Source organism: Salvelinus fontinalis, unplaced genomic scaffold, assembly GCF_029448725.1.
Source record: "Salvelinus fontinalis isolate EN_2023a unplaced genomic scaffold, ASM2944872v1 scaffold_0001, whole genome shotgun sequence".
NCBI lineage: Eukaryota > Metazoa > Chordata > Actinopteri > Salmoniformes > Salmonidae > Salvelinus > Salvelinus fontinalis.
The window spans coordinates 2253700-2268990 of record NW_026600210.1 but is presented as its reverse complement, the minus strand read 5'-3'; the positions used below and the strand labels follow the sequence as shown (position 1 = coordinate 2268990).

The 15291-nt window shown below is 38.1% G+C and overlaps 1 protein-coding gene across 1 annotated transcript in view; it reads left to right on the top strand.

Annotated features, from left to right (window-relative positions):
* Nucleotides 1-15291, top strand: part of tbc1d2b (TBC1 domain family, member 2B) — a 170453-nt gene that overhangs the window by 88527 nt on the left and 66635 nt on the right. The gene's annotated exons all lie outside the window — the stretch shown is intronic.

The following is a 15291-nucleotide window of genomic DNA, read 5'->3' as shown; positions in this document are numbered from 1 at the left end:
GGTTATCCTCTAGGTTAGGGTTAATATTGGGGTTATCCTCTAGGGTTAATATTGTGGTTATCCTCTAGGTTAGGGTTAATATTGTGGTTATCCTCTAGGTTAGGGTTAATATTATGGTTATCCTCTAGGTTAGGGTTAATATTGTGGTTATCCTCTAGGGTTAATATTGTGGTTATCCTCTAGGGTTAATATTGTGGTTATCCTCTAGGGTTAATATTGTGGTTATCCTCTAGGGTTAATATTGTGGTTATCCTCTAGGGTTAATATTGTGGTTATCCTCTAGGTTAGGGTTAATATTGTGGTTATCCTCTAGGTTAGGGTTAATATTGTGGTTATCCTCTAGGTTAGGGTTAATATTGTGGTTATCCTCTAGGTTAGGGTTAATATTGGGGTTATCCTCTAGGGTTAATATTGTGGTTATCCTCTAGGTTAGGGTTAATATTGGGGTTATCCTCTAGGGTTAATATTGGGGTTATCCTCTAGGGTTAATATTGGGGTTATCCTCTAGGTTGGGGTTAATATTGTGGTTATCCTCTAGGTTATGGTTAATATTGGGGTTATCCTCTAGGGTTAATATTGGGGTTATCCTCTAGGGTTAATATTGTGGTTATCCTCTAGGTTATGGTTAATATTGGGGTTATCCTCTAGGGTTAATATTGTGGTTATCCTCTAGGGTTAATATTGGGGTTATCCTCTAGGTTAGGGTTAATATTGTGGTTATCCTCTAGGGTTAATATTGTGGTTATCCTCTAGGTTAGGGTTAATATTGGGGTTATCCTCTAGGTTAGGGTTAATATTGTGGTTATCCTCTAGGTTATGGTTAATATTGGGGTTATCCTCTAGGGTTAATATTGTGGTTATCCTCTAGGGTTAATATTGGGGTTATCCTCTAGGTTGGGGTTAATATTGTGGTTATCCTCTAGGGTTAATATTGGGGTTATCCTCTAGGTGGGTTAATATTGTGGTTATCCTCTAGGTTGGGTTAATATTGGGGTTATCCTCTAGGGTTAATATTGTGGTTATCCTCTAGGGTTAATATTGTGGTTATCCTCTAGGTTAGGGTTAATATTGTGGTTATCCTCTAGGTTAGGGTTAATATTGGGGTTATCCTCTAGGGTTAATATTGGGGTTATCCTCTAGGGTTAATATTGGGGTTATCCTCTAGGGTTAATATTGTGGTTATCCTCTAGGTTAGGGTTAATATTGGGGTTATCCTCTAGGTTAGGGTTAATATTGTGGTTATCCTCTAGGTTAGGGTTAATATTGTGGTTATCCTCTAGGTTAGGGTTAATATTGGGGTTATCCTCTAGGTTAGGGTTAATATTGGGGTTATCCTCTAGGGTTAATATTGGGGTTATCCTCTAGGGTTAATATTGTGGTTATCCTCTAGGGTTAATATTGGGGTTATCCTCTAGGGTTAATATTGGGGTTATCCTCTAGGTTAGGGTTAATATTGTGGTTATCCTCTAGGGTTAATATTGGGGTTATCCTCTAGGTTAGGGTTAATATTGGGTTATCCTCTAGGTTAGGGTTAATATTGGGGTTATCCTCTAGGGTTAATATTGTGGTTATCCTCTAGGGTTAATATTGTGGTTATCCTCTAGGTTGGGTTAATATTGTGGTTATCCTCTAGGTTAGGGTTAATATTGTGCTTATCCTCTAGGTTAGGGTTAATATTGGGGTTATCCTCTAGGTTAGGGTTAATATTGTGGTTATCCTCTAGGGTTAATATTGGGGTTATCCTCTAGGTTGGGGTTAATATTGGGGTTATCCTCTAGGGTTAATATTATGGTTATCCTCTAGGTTAGAATTAATATTGTGGTTATCCTCTAGGTTAGGGTTAATATTATGGTTATCCTCTAGGTTAGGGTTAATATTGTGGTTATCCTCTAGGTTAGGGTTAATATTGTGGTTATCCTCTAGGTTAGGGTTAATATTGGGGTTATCCTCTAGGGTTAATATTGTGGTTATCCTCTAGGTTAGGGTTAATATTGGGGTTATCCTCTAGGGTTAATATTGTGGTTATCCTCTAGGTTAGGGTTAATATTGGGGTTATCCTCTAGGGTTAATATTGGGGTTATCCTCTAGGTTAGGGTTAATATTGTGGTTATCCTCTAGGGTTAATATTGTGGTTATCCTCTAGGTTAGGGTTAATATTGGGGTTATCCTCTAGGTTAGGGTTAATATTGGGGTTATCCTCTAGGGTTAATATTGTGGTTATCCTCTAGGTTAGGGTTAATATTGTGGTTATCCTCTAGGTTAGGGTTAATATTGGGGTTATCCTCTAGGGTTAATATTGTGGTTATCCTCTAGGGTTAATATTGTGGTTATCCTCTAGGTTAGGGTTAATATTGTGGTTATCCTCTAGGGTTAATATTGTGGTTATCCTCTAGGGTTAATATTGTGGTTATCCTCTAGGGTTAATATTGTGGTTATCCTCTAGGTTAGGGTTAATATTGTGGTTATCCTCTAGGTTAGGGTTAATATTGGGGTTATCCTCTAGGGTTAATATTGTGGTTATCCTCTAGGTTATGGTTAATAATGGGGTTATCCTCTAGGGTTAATATTGGGGTTATCCTCTAGGGTTAATATTGTGGTTATCCTCTAGGTTAGGGTTAATATTGTGGTTATCCTCTAGGGTTAATATTGTGGTTATCCTCTAGGGTTAATATTGTGGTTATCCTCTAGGGTTAATATTGTGGTTATCCTCTAGGGTTAATATTGTGGTTATCCTCTAGGGTTAATATTGTGGTTATCCTCTAGGGTTAATATTGTGGTTATCCTCTAGGTTAGGGTTAATATTGTGGTTATCCTCTAGGTTGGGGTTAATATTGGGGTTATCCTCTAGGTTAGGGTTAATATTGGGGTTATCCTCTAGGTTAGGGTTAATATTGGGGTTATCCTCTAGGGTTAATATTGTGGTTATCCTCTAGGGTTAATATTGGGATTATCCTCTAGGTTAGGGTTAATATTGTGGTTATCCTCTAGGGTTAATATTGGGGTTATCCTCTAGGTTATGGTTAATATTGGGGTTATCCTCTAGGGTTAATATTGGGGTTATCCTCTAGGGTTAATATTGTGGTTATCCTCTAGGTTATGGTTAATATTGGGGTTATCCTCTAGGGTTAACATTGTGGTTATCCTCTAGGGTTAATATTGGGGTTATCCTCTAGGTTAGGGTTAATATTGTGGTTATCCTCTAGGGTTAATATTGTGGTTATCCTCTAGGTTATGGTTAATATTGGGGTTATCCTCTAGGGTTAATATTGGGGTTATCCTCTAGGGTTAATATTGTGGTTATCCTCTAGGTTATGGTTAATATTGGGGTTATCCTCTAGGGTTAATATTGGGGTTATCCTCTAGGGTTAATATTGTGGTTATCCTCTAGGTTAGGGTTAATATTGGGGTTATCCTCTAGGTTGGGGTTAATATTGTGCTTATCCTCTAGGTTAGGGTTAATATTGGGGTTATCCTCTAGGGTTAATATTGGGGTTGTCCTCTAGGGTTAATATTGGGGTTATCCTCTAGGTTGGGGTTAATATTGTGGTTATCCTCTAGGTTGGGGTTAATATTGGGATTATCCTCTAGGTTGGGGTTAATATTGTGGTTATTTTATAGGGTTAATATTGGGGTTATCCTCTAGGTTAGGGTTAATATTGGGGTTATCCTCTAGGTTAGGGTTAATATTATGGTTATCCTCTAGGGTTAATATTATGGTTATCCTCTAGGTTAGGGTTAATATTGTGGTTATCCTCTAGGGTTAATATTGGGGTTATCCTCTAGGGTTAATATTGGGGTTATCCTCTAGGGTTAATATTGGGGTTATCCTCTAGGTTGGGGTTAATATTGTGGTTATCCTCTAGGTTGGGTTAATATTGTGGTTATCCTCTAGGTTAGGGTTAATATTGTGGTTATCCTCTAGGTTAGGGTTAATATTGTGGTTATCCTCTAGGGTTAATATTGTGGTTATCCTCTAGGGTTAATATTGTGGTTATCCTCTAGGTTAGGGTTAATATTGTGGTTATCCTCTAGGGTTAATATTGTGGTTATCCTCTAGGGTTAATATTGTGGTTATCCTCTAGGGTTAATATTGTGGTTATCCTCTAGGGTTAATATTGGGGTTATCCTCTAGGTTAGGGTTAATATTGTGGTTATCCTCTAGGTTAGGGTTAATATTGTGGTTATCCTCTAGGTTAGGGTTAATATTGTGGTTATCCTCTAGGTTAGGGTTAATATTGGGGTTATCCTCTAGGGTTAATATTGGGGTTATCCTCTAGGTTAGGGTTAATATTGGGGTTATCCTCTAGGGTTAATATTGTGGTTATCCTCTAGGTTATGGTTAATATTGGGGTTATCCTCTAGGGTTAATATTGGGGTTATCCTCTAGGGTTAATATTGGGGTTATCCTCTAGGTTATGGTTAATGTGGTTATCCTCTAGGGTTAATATTGGGGTTATCCTCTAGGGTTAATATTGGGGTTATCCTCTAGGGTTAATATTGGGGTTATCCTCTAGGGTTATTGTGGTTATCCTCTAGGGTTAATATTGGGGTTATCCTCTAGGTTGGGTTAATATTGTGGTTATCCTCTAGGGTTAATATTGGGGTTATCCTCTAGGTTAGGGTTAATATTGGGGTTATCCTCTAGGTTGGGTTAATATTGGGGTTATCCTCTAGGGTTAATATTGGGGTTATCCTCTAGGGTTAATATTGGGGTTATCCTCTAGGGTTAATATTGGGGTTATCCTCTAGGGTTAATATTGTGGTTATCCTCTAGGGTTAATATTGTGGTTATCCTCTAGGTTAGGGTTAATATTGGGGTTATCCTCTAGGTTGGGGTTAATATTGTGGTTATCCTCTAGGTTAGGGTTAATATTGGGGTTATCCTCTAGGTTAGGGTTAATATTGTGGTTATCCTCTAGGGTTAATATTGTGGTTATCCTCTAGGGTTAATATTGTGGTTATCCTCTAGGTTAGGGTTAATATTGTGGTTATCCTCTAGGTTAGGGTTAATATTGGGGTTATCCTCTAGGTTAGGGTTAATATTGTGGTTATCCTCTAGGTTAGGGTTAATATTGGGGTTATCCTCTAGGGTTAATATTGTGGTTATCCTCTAGGTTAGGGTTAATATTGGGGTTATCCTCTAGGGTTAATATTGTGGTTATCCTCTAGGTTAGGGTTAATATTGGGGTTATCCTCTAGGGTTAATATTGTGGTTATCCTCTAGGTTGGGGTTAATATTGGGGTTATCCTCTAGGGTTAATATTGTGGTTATCCTCTAGGGTTAATATTGTGGTTATCCTCTAGGTTAGGGTTAATATTGTGGTTATCCTCTAGGGTTAATATTGGGGTTATCCTCTAGGTTGGGGTTAATATTGGGGTTATCCTCTAGGGTTAATATTATGGTTATCCTCTAGGTTAGAATTAATATTGTGGTTATCCTCTAGGTTAGGGTTAATATTATGGTTATCCTCTAGGTTAGGGTTAATATTGTGGTTATCCTCTAGGGTTAATATTGGGGTTATCCTCTAGGTTAGGGTTAATATTGGGGTTATCCTCTAGGTTAGGGTTAATATTGTGGTTATCCTCTAGGGTTAATATTGGGGTTATCCTCTAGGTTAGGGTTAATATTGGGGTTATCCTCTAGGGTTAATATTGTGGTTATCCTCTAGGTTAGGGTTAATATTGGGGTTATCCTCTAGGGTTAATATTGTGGTTATCCTCTAGGGTTAATATTGGGGTTATCCTCTAGGGTTAATATTGTGGTTATCCTCTAGGTTAGGGTTAATATTGTGGTTATCCTCTAGGTTAGGGTTAATATTGGGGTTATCCTCTAGGGTTAATATTGTGGTTATCCTATAGGTTAGGGTTAATATTGTGCTTATCCTCTAGGTTAGGGTTAATATTGGGGTTATCCTCTAGGTTGGGTTAATATTGGGGTTATCCTCTAGGGTTAATATTGTGGTTATCCTCTAGGGTTAATATTGTGGTTATCCTCTAGGTTAGGGTTAATATTGTGGTTATCCTCTAGGTTAGGGTTAATATTGTGGTTATCCTCTAGGGTTAATATTGTGGTTATCCTCTAGGGTTAATATTGTGGTTATCCTCTAGGGTTAATATTGGGGTTATCCTCTAGGTTGGGTTAATATTGGGGTTATCCTCTAGGGTTAATATTGGGGTTATCCTCTAGGGTTAATATTGTGGTTATCCTCTAGGTTATGGTTAATATTGGGGTTATCCTCTAGGGTTAATATTGTGGTTATCCTCTAGGGTTAATATTGGGGTTATCCTCTAGGTTAGGGTTAATATTGTGGTTATCCTCTAGGGTTAATATTGTGGTTATCCTCTAGGTTATGGTTAATATTGGGGTTATCCTCTAGGGTTAATATTGGGGTTATCCTCTAGGGTTAATATTGTGGTTATCCTCTAGGGTTAATATTGGGGTTATCCTCTAGGTTGGGGTTAATATTGTGGTTATCCTCTAGGGTTAATATTGGGGTTATCCTCTAGGGTAGGGTTAATATTGGGGTTATCCTCTAGGTTGGGGTTAATATTGGGGTTATCCTCTAGGGTTAATATTGGGGTTATCCTCTAGGGTTAATATTGTGGTTATCCTCTAGGTTAGGGTTAATATTGGGGTTATCCTCTAGGTTGGGGTTAATATTGTGGTTATCCTCTAGGTTAGGGTTAATATTGGGGTTATCCTCTAGGGTTAATATTGTGGTTATCCTCTAGGGTTAATATTGTGGTTATCCTCTAGGTTAGGGTTAATATTGTGGTTATCCTCTAGGGTTAATATTGTGGTTATCCTCTAGGTTAGGGTTAATATTGTGCTTATCCTCTAGGTTAGGGTTAATATTGGGGTTATCCTCTAGGTTAGGGTTAATATTGTGGTTATCCTCTAGGTTGGGGTTAATATTGGGGTTATCCTCTAGGGTTAATATTATGGTTATCCTCTAGGTTAGAATTAATATTGTGGTTATCCTCTAGGTTAGGGTTAATATTATGGTTATCCTCTAGGTTAGGGTTAATATTGTGGTTATCCTCTAGGTTAGGGTTAATATTGTGGTTATCCTCTAGGTTAGGGTTAATATTGGGGTTATCCTCTAGGGTTAATATTGTGGTTATCCTCTAGGTTAGGGTTAATATTGGGGTTATCCTCTAGGGTTAATATTGTGGTTATCCTCTAGGTTAGGGTTAATATTGGGGTTATCCTCTAGGGTTAATATTGTGGTTATCCTCTAGGTTAGGGTTAATATTGTGGTTATCCTCTAGGTTAGGGTTAATATTGTGGTTATCCTCTAGGTTGGGGTTAATATTGGGGTTATCCTCTAGGGTTAATATTGGGGTTATCCTCTAGGTTAGGGTTAATATTGTGGTTATCCTCTAGGGTTAATATTGTGGTTATCCTCTAGGGTTAATATTGTGGTTATCCTCTAGGGTTAATATTGTGGTTATCCTCTAGGGTTAATATTGTGGTTATCCTCTAGGGTTAATATTGTGGTTATCCTCTAGGGTTAATATTGTGGTTATCCTCTAGGTTGGGGTTAATATTGTGGTTATCCTCTAGGTTAGGGTTAATATTGGGGTTATCCTCTAGGGTTAATATTGTGGTTATCCTCTAGGGTTAATATTGGGGTTATCCTCTAGGTTAGGGTTAATATTGTGGTTATCCTCTAGGTTGGGGTTAATATTGGGGTTATCCTCTAGGGTTAATATTGTGGTTATCCTCTAGGTTAGGGTTAATATTGTGGTTATCCTCTAGGTTGGGGTTAATATTGGGGTTATCCTCTAGGGTTAATATTGTGGTTATCCTCTAGGGTTAATATTGTGGTTATCCTCCAGGGTTAATATTGTGGTTATCCTCTAGGTTGGGGTTAATATTGTGGTTATCCTCTAGGTTAGGTTAATATTGGGGTTATCCTCTAGGGTTAATATTGGGGTTATCCTCTAGGGTTAATATTGGGGTTATCCTCTAGGGTTAATATTGTGGTTATCCTCTAGGGTTAATATTGGGGTTATCCTCTAGGTTAGGGTTAATATTGGGGTTATCCTCTAGGGTTAATATTGGGGTTATCCTCTAGGTTAGGGTTAATATTGGGGTTATCCTCTAGGGTTAATATTGTGGTTATCCTCTAGGTTATGGTTAATATTGGGGTTATCCTCTAGGGTTAATATTGGGGTTATCCTCTAGGGTTAATATTGTGGTTATCCTCTAGGTTATGGTTAATATTGGGGTTATCCTCTAGGGTTAATATTGTTTTTATCCTCTAGGGTTAATATTGGGGTTATCCTCTAGGTTAGGGTTAATATTGTGGTTATCCTCTAGGTTAGGGTTAATATTGGGGTTATCCTCTAGGGTTAATATTGGGGTTATCCTCTAGGTTAGGGTTAATATTGGGGTTATCCTCTAGGGTTAATATTGGGGTTATCCTCTAGGGTTAATATTGTGGTTATCCTCTAGGTTAGGGTTAATATTGGGGTTATCCTCTAGGTTGGGGTTAATATTGTGCTTATCCTCTAGGTTAGGGTTAATATTGGGGTTATCCTCTAGGGTTAATATTGTGGTTATCCTCTAGGGTTAATATTGTGGTTATCCTCTAGGTTGGGGTTAATATTGTGGTTATCCTCTAGGTTAGGGTTAATATTGTGGTTATCTTCTAGGGTTAATATTGTGCTTATCCTCTAGGTTAGGGTTAATATTGTGCTTATCCTCTAGGTTAGGGTTAATATTGGGGTCATCCTCTAGGTTAGGGTTAATATTGTGGTTATCCTCTAGGGTTAATATTAGGGTTATCCTCTAGGTTGGGGTTAATATTGGGGTTATCCTCTAGGGTTAATATTATGGTTATCCTCTAGTTTAGGGTTAATATTGTGGTTATCCTCTAGGTTAGGGTTAATATTGTGGTTATCCTCTAGGTTAGGGTTAATATTGGGGTTATCCTCTAGGGTTAATATTGTGGTTATCCTCTAGGTTAGGGTTAATATTGGGGTTATCCTCTAGGGTTAATATTGTGGTTATCCTCTAGGTTAGGGTTAATATTGGGGCTATCCTCTAGGGTTAATATTGTGGTTATCCTCTAGGTTAGGGTTAATATTGTGGTTATCCTCTAGGTTAGGGTTAATATTGTGGTTATCCTCTAGGGTTAATATTGGGGTTATCCTCTAGGGTTAATATTGTGGTTATCCTCTAGGTTAGGGTTAATATTGTGCTTATCCTCTAGGTTAGGGTTAATATTGGGGTTATCCTCTAGGTTGGGGTTAATATTGGGGTTATCCTCTAGGGTTAATATTGGGGTTATCCTCTAGGTTAGGGTTAATATTGTGGTTATCCTCTAGGGTTAATATTGTGGTTATCCTCTAGGTTATGGTTAATATTGGGGTTATCCTCTAGGGTTAATATTGTGGTTATCCTCTAGGGTTAATATTGGGGTTATCCTCTAGGTTGGGGTTAATATTGTGGTTATCCTCTAGGGTTAATATTGGGGTTATCCTCTAGGGTTAATATTGTGGTTATCCTCTAGGGTTAATATTGGGGTTATCCTCTAGGGTTAATATTGTGGTTATCCTCTAGGTTAGGGTTAATATTGTGGTTATCCTCTAGGGTTAATATTGTGGTTATCCTCTAGGTTAGGGTTAATATTGGGGTTATCCTCTAGGTTAGGGTTAATATTGGGGTTATCCTCTAGGGTTAATATTGGGGTTATCCTCTAGGGTAAATATTGTGGTTATCCTCTAGGTTAGGGTTAATATTGGGGTTATCCTCTAGGTTAGGGTTAATATTGGGGTTATCCTCTAGGTTAGGGTTAATATTGTGGTTATCCTCTAGGTTGGGGTTAATATTGTGGTTATCCTCTAGGTTATGGTTAATATTGGGGTTATCTAGGGTTAATATTGGGGTTGTCCTCTAGGTTAGGGTTAATATCATGGTTATCCTCTAGGTTAGGGTTAATTTTGGGGTTATCCTCTAGGGTTAATATTGGGATTATCCTCTAGGTTAGGGTTAATATTGGGGTTATCCTCTAGGTTAGGGTTAATATTGGGGTTATCCTCTAGGTTAGGGTTAATATTGTGGTTATCCTCTAGGGTTAATATTGGGGTTATCCTCTAGGTTGGGGTTAATATTTTGGTTATCCTCTAGGGTTAATATTGTGGTTATCCTCTAGGGTTAATATTGGGGTTATCCTCTAGGTTGGGGTTAATCTTGTGGTTATCCTCTAGAGTTAATATTGTGGTTATCCTCTAGGGTTAATATTTGGGTTATCCTCTAGGGTTAATATTGGGGTTATCCTCTAGGTTAGGGTTAATCTTGTGGTTATCCTCTAGGTTGGGGTTAATCTTGTGGTTATCCTCTAGGTTAGGGTTAATATTGGGATTATCCTCTAGGTTAGGGTTAATATTGGTGTTATCCTCTAGGTTAGGGTTAATCTTGTGGTTATCCTCTAGGTTAGGGTTAATATTGGGATTATCCTCTAGGTTAGGGTTAATATTGGTGTTATCCTCTAGGTTAGGGTTAATATTGTGGTTATCCTCTAGGGTTAATATTGTGGTTATCCTCTAGGGTTAATATTGTGGTTATCCTCTAGGTTAGGGTTAATATTGTGGTTATCCTCTAGGGTTAATATTGGGGTTATCCTCTAGGTTAGGGTTAATATTGGGGTTATCCTCTAGGTTAGGGTTAATATTGGGGTTATCCTCTAGGGTTAATATTGGGGTTATCCTCTAGGGTTAATATTGTGGTTATCCTCTAGGGTTAATATTGTGGTTATCCTCTAGGTTGGGGTTAATATTGTGGTTATCCTCTAGGGTTAATATTGGGGTTATCCTCTAGGGTTAATATTGGGGTTATCCTCTAGGGTTAATATTGGGATTATCCTCTAGGTTAGGGTTAATATTGTGGTTATCCTCTAGGGTTAATATTGTGGTTATCCTCTAGGGTTAATATTGGGGTTATCCTCTAGGTTAGGGTTAATATTGTGGTTATCCTCTAGGGTTAATATTGGGGTTATCCTCTAGGTTAGGGTTAATATTGGGGTTATCCTCTAGGTTAGGGTTAATATTGGGGTTATCCTCTAGGGTTAATATTGTGGTTATCCTCTAGGGTTAATATTGGGGTTATCCTCTAGGTTAGGGTTAATATTGTGGTTATCCTCTAGGGTTAATATTGGGGTTATCCTCTAGGTTAGGGTTAATATTGTGGTTATCCTCTAGGGTTAATATTGTGGTTATCCTCTAGGGTTAATATTGGGGTTATCCTCTAGGGTTAATATTGTGGTTATCCTCTAGGTTAGGGTTAATATTGGGGTTATCCTCTAGGTTAGGGTTAATATTGTGGTTATCCTCTAGGGTTAATATTGTGGTTATCCTCTAGGGTTAATATTGTGGTTATCCTCTAGGTTAGGGTTAATATTGGGGTTATCCTCTAGGGTTAATATTGTGGTTATCCTCTAGGTTAGGGTTAATATTGGGGTTATCCTCTAGGGTTAATATTGTGGTTATCCTCTAGATTAGGGTTAATATTGGGATTATCCTCTAGGTTGGGGTTAATATTGGGGTTATCCTCTAGGGTTAATCTTGTGGTTATCCTCTAGGTTAGGGTTAATCTTGTGGTTATCCTCTAGGTTAGGGTTAATATTGGGGTTATCCTCTAGGTTAGGGTTAATATTGGGGTTATCCTCTAGGTTAGGGTTAATATTGGGGTTATCCTCTAGGTTAGGGTTAATATTGGGGTTATCCTCTAGGGTTAATATTGTGGTTATCCTCTAGATTAGGGTTAATATTGGGATTATCCTCTAGGTTGGGGTTAATATTGGGGTTATCCTCTAGGGTTAATATTGGGGTTATCCTCTAGGGTTAATATTGTGGTTATCCTCTAGGTTAGGGTTAATATTGGGGTTATCCTCTAGGTTAGGGTTAATATTGTGGTTATCCTCTAGGTTAGGGTTAATATTGTGGTTATCCTCTAGGTTAGGGTTAATATTGTGGTTATCCTCTAGGTTAGGGTTAATATTGGGGTTATCCTCTAGGGTTAATATTGTGGTTATCCTCTAGGGTTAATATTGTGGTTATCCTCTAGGTTAGGGTTAATATTGGGGTTATCCTCTAGGGTTAATATTGTGGTTATACTCTAGGGTTAATATTGTGGTTATCCTCTAGGGTTAATATTGTGGTTATCCTCTAGGTTAGGGTTAATATTGGGGTTATCCTCTAGGTTAGGGTTAATATTGTGGTTATCCTCTAGGTTGGGGTTAATATTGTGGTTATCCTCTAGGGTTAATATTGTGGTTATCCTCTAGGGTTAATATTGGGGTTATCCTCTAGGTTGGGGTTAATATTGTGGTTATCCTCTAGGCTAGGGTTAATATTGTGGTTATCCTCTAGGTCGGGGTTAATATTGGGGTTATCCTCTAGGTTAGGGTTAATATTGTGGTTATCCTCTAGGGTTAATATTGGGGTTATCCTCTAGGGTTAATATTGGGGTTATCCTCTAGGGTTAATATTGGGGTTATCCTCTAGGTTGGGGTTAATATTGGGGTTATCCTCTAGGTTGGGGTTAATATTGGGGTTATCCTCTAGGTTGGGGTTAATATTGGGGTTATCCTCCAGGGTTAATATTGTGGTTATCCTCTAGGTTGGGGTTAATATTGGGGTTATCCTCTAGGGTTAATATTGGGGTTATCCTCTAGGTTGGGGTTAATATTATGGTTATCCTCTAGGGTTAATATTGTGGTTATCCTCTAGGGTTAATATTGGGGTTATCCTCTAGGTTAGGGTTAATATTGGGATTATCCTCTAGGGTTAATATTGGGGTTATCCTCTAGGTTAGGGTTAATATTGGGGTTATCCTCTAGGTTAGGGTTAATATTGGGGTTATCCTCTAGGGTTAATATTGGGGTTATCCTCTAGGTTAGGGTTAATATTGTGGTTATCCTCTAGGTTAGGGTTAATATTGTGGTTATCCTCTAGGTTAGGGTTAATATTGGGGTTATCCTCTAGGTTAGGGTTAATATTATGGTTATCCTCTAGGGTTAATATTGTGGTTATCCTCTAGGGTTAATATTGGGGTTATCCTCTAGGTTAGGGTTAATATTGGGGTTATCCTCTAGGGTTAATATTGTGCTTATCCTCTAGGGTTAATATTGGGGTTATCCTCTAGGTTAGGGTTAATATTGGGGTTATCCTCTAGGTTAGGGTTAATATTGTGGTTATCCTCTAGGTTAGGGTTAATATTGGGGTTATCCTCTAGGGTTAATATTGTGCTTATCCTCTAGGGTTAATATTGGGGTTATCCTCTAGGTTAGGGTTAATATTGGGGTTATCCTCTAGGTTAGGGTTAATATTGGGGTTATCCTCTAGGGTTAATATTGTGCTTATCCTCTAGGGTTAATATTGGGGTTATCCTCTAGGTTAGGGTTAATATTGGGATTATCCTCTAGGTTAGGGTTAATATTGGGGTTATCCTCTAGGGTTAATATTGGGGTTATCCTCTAGGTTAGGGTTAATATTGTGGTTATCCTCTAGGTTAGGGTTAATATTGTGGTTATCCTCTAGGGTTAATATTGTGGTTATCCTCTAGGTTGGGGTTAATATTGGGATTATCCTCTAGGTTAGGGTTAATATTGGGGTTATCCTCTAGGTTAGGGTTAATATTGGGGTTATCCTCTAGGGTTAATATTGGGGTTATCCTCTAGGTTAGGGTTAATATTGTGGTTATCCTCTAGGTTAGGGTTAATATTGGGGTTATCCTCTAGGTTAGGGTTAATATTATGGTTATCCTCTAGGTTAGGGTTAATATTGGGGTTATCCTCTAGGGTTAATATTGTGGTTATCCTCTAGGTTATGGTTAATATTGTGGTTATCCTCTAGGTTAGGGTTAATATTATGGTTATCCTCTAGGGTTAATATTGGGGTTATCCTCTAGGTTAGGGTTAATATTGGGGTTATCCTCTAGGGTTAATATTGGGGTTATCCTCTAGGGTTAATATTGTGGTTATCCTCTAGGGTTAATATTGTGGTTATCCTCTAGGCTAGGGTTAATATTGTGGTTATCCTCTAGGGTTAATATTGTGGTTATCCTCTAGGTTAGGGTTAATATTGGGGTTATCCTCTAGGGTTAATATTGGGGTTATCCTCTAGGGTTAATATTGTGGTTATCCTCTAGGTTAGGGTTAATATTGGGCTTATCCTCTAGGGTTAATATTGGGGTTATCCTCTAGGTTAGGGTTAATATTGGGGTTATCCTCTAGGTTAGGGTTAATATTGTGGTTATCCTCTAGGCTAGGGTTAATATTGTGGTTATCCTCTAGTTTGGGGTTAATATTGTGGATATCCTCTAGTTTGGGGTTAATATTGTGGTTATCCTCTAGGGTTAATATTGAGGTTATCCTCTAGGGTTAATATTGTGGTTATCCTCTAGGTTAGGGTTAATATTGGGGTTATCCTCTAGGGTTAATATTGGGGTTATCCTCTAGGGTTAATATTGTGGTTATCCTCTAGGTTAGGGTTAATATTGTGGTTATCCTCTAGGGTTAATATTGGGGTTATCCTCTAGGGTTAATATTGTGGTTATCCTCTAGGTTAGGGTTAATAATGGGGTTATCCTCTAGGGTTAATATTGGGGTTATCCTCTAGGGTTAATATTGTGGTTATCCTCTAGGTTATGGTTAATATTGGGGTTATCCTCTAGGGTTAATATTGGGGTTATCCTCTAGGTTAGGGTTAATATTGTGGTTATCCTCTAGGTTAGGGTTAATATTGGGGTTATCCTCTAGGGTTAATATTGTGGTTATCCTCTAGGTTAGGGTTAATATTGGGCTTATCCTCTAGGGTTAATATTGGGGTTATCCTCTAGGTTAGGGTTAATATTGGGGTTATCCTCTAGGTTGGGGTTAATATTGTGGTTATCCTCTAGGTTAGGGTTAATATTGGGGTTATCCTCTAGGTTAGGGTTAATATTGTGGTTATCCTCTAGGTTAGGGTTAATATTGGGGTTATCCTCTAGGGTTAATATTGGGGTTATCCTCTAGGGTTAATATTGGGGTTATCCTCTAGGTTAGGGTTAATATTGTGGTTATCCTCTAGGTTAGGGTTAATATTGTGGTTATCCTCTAGGTTGGGGTTAATATTGGGGTTATCCTCTAGGTTAGGGTTAATATTGGGGTTATCCTCTAGGGTTAATATTGGGGTTATCCTCTAGGGTTAATATTGGGGTTATCCTCTAGGGTTAATATTGGGATTGTCCTCTAGGTTAGGGTTAATATTGTGGTTATCCTCTAGGGTTAATATTGTGGTTAT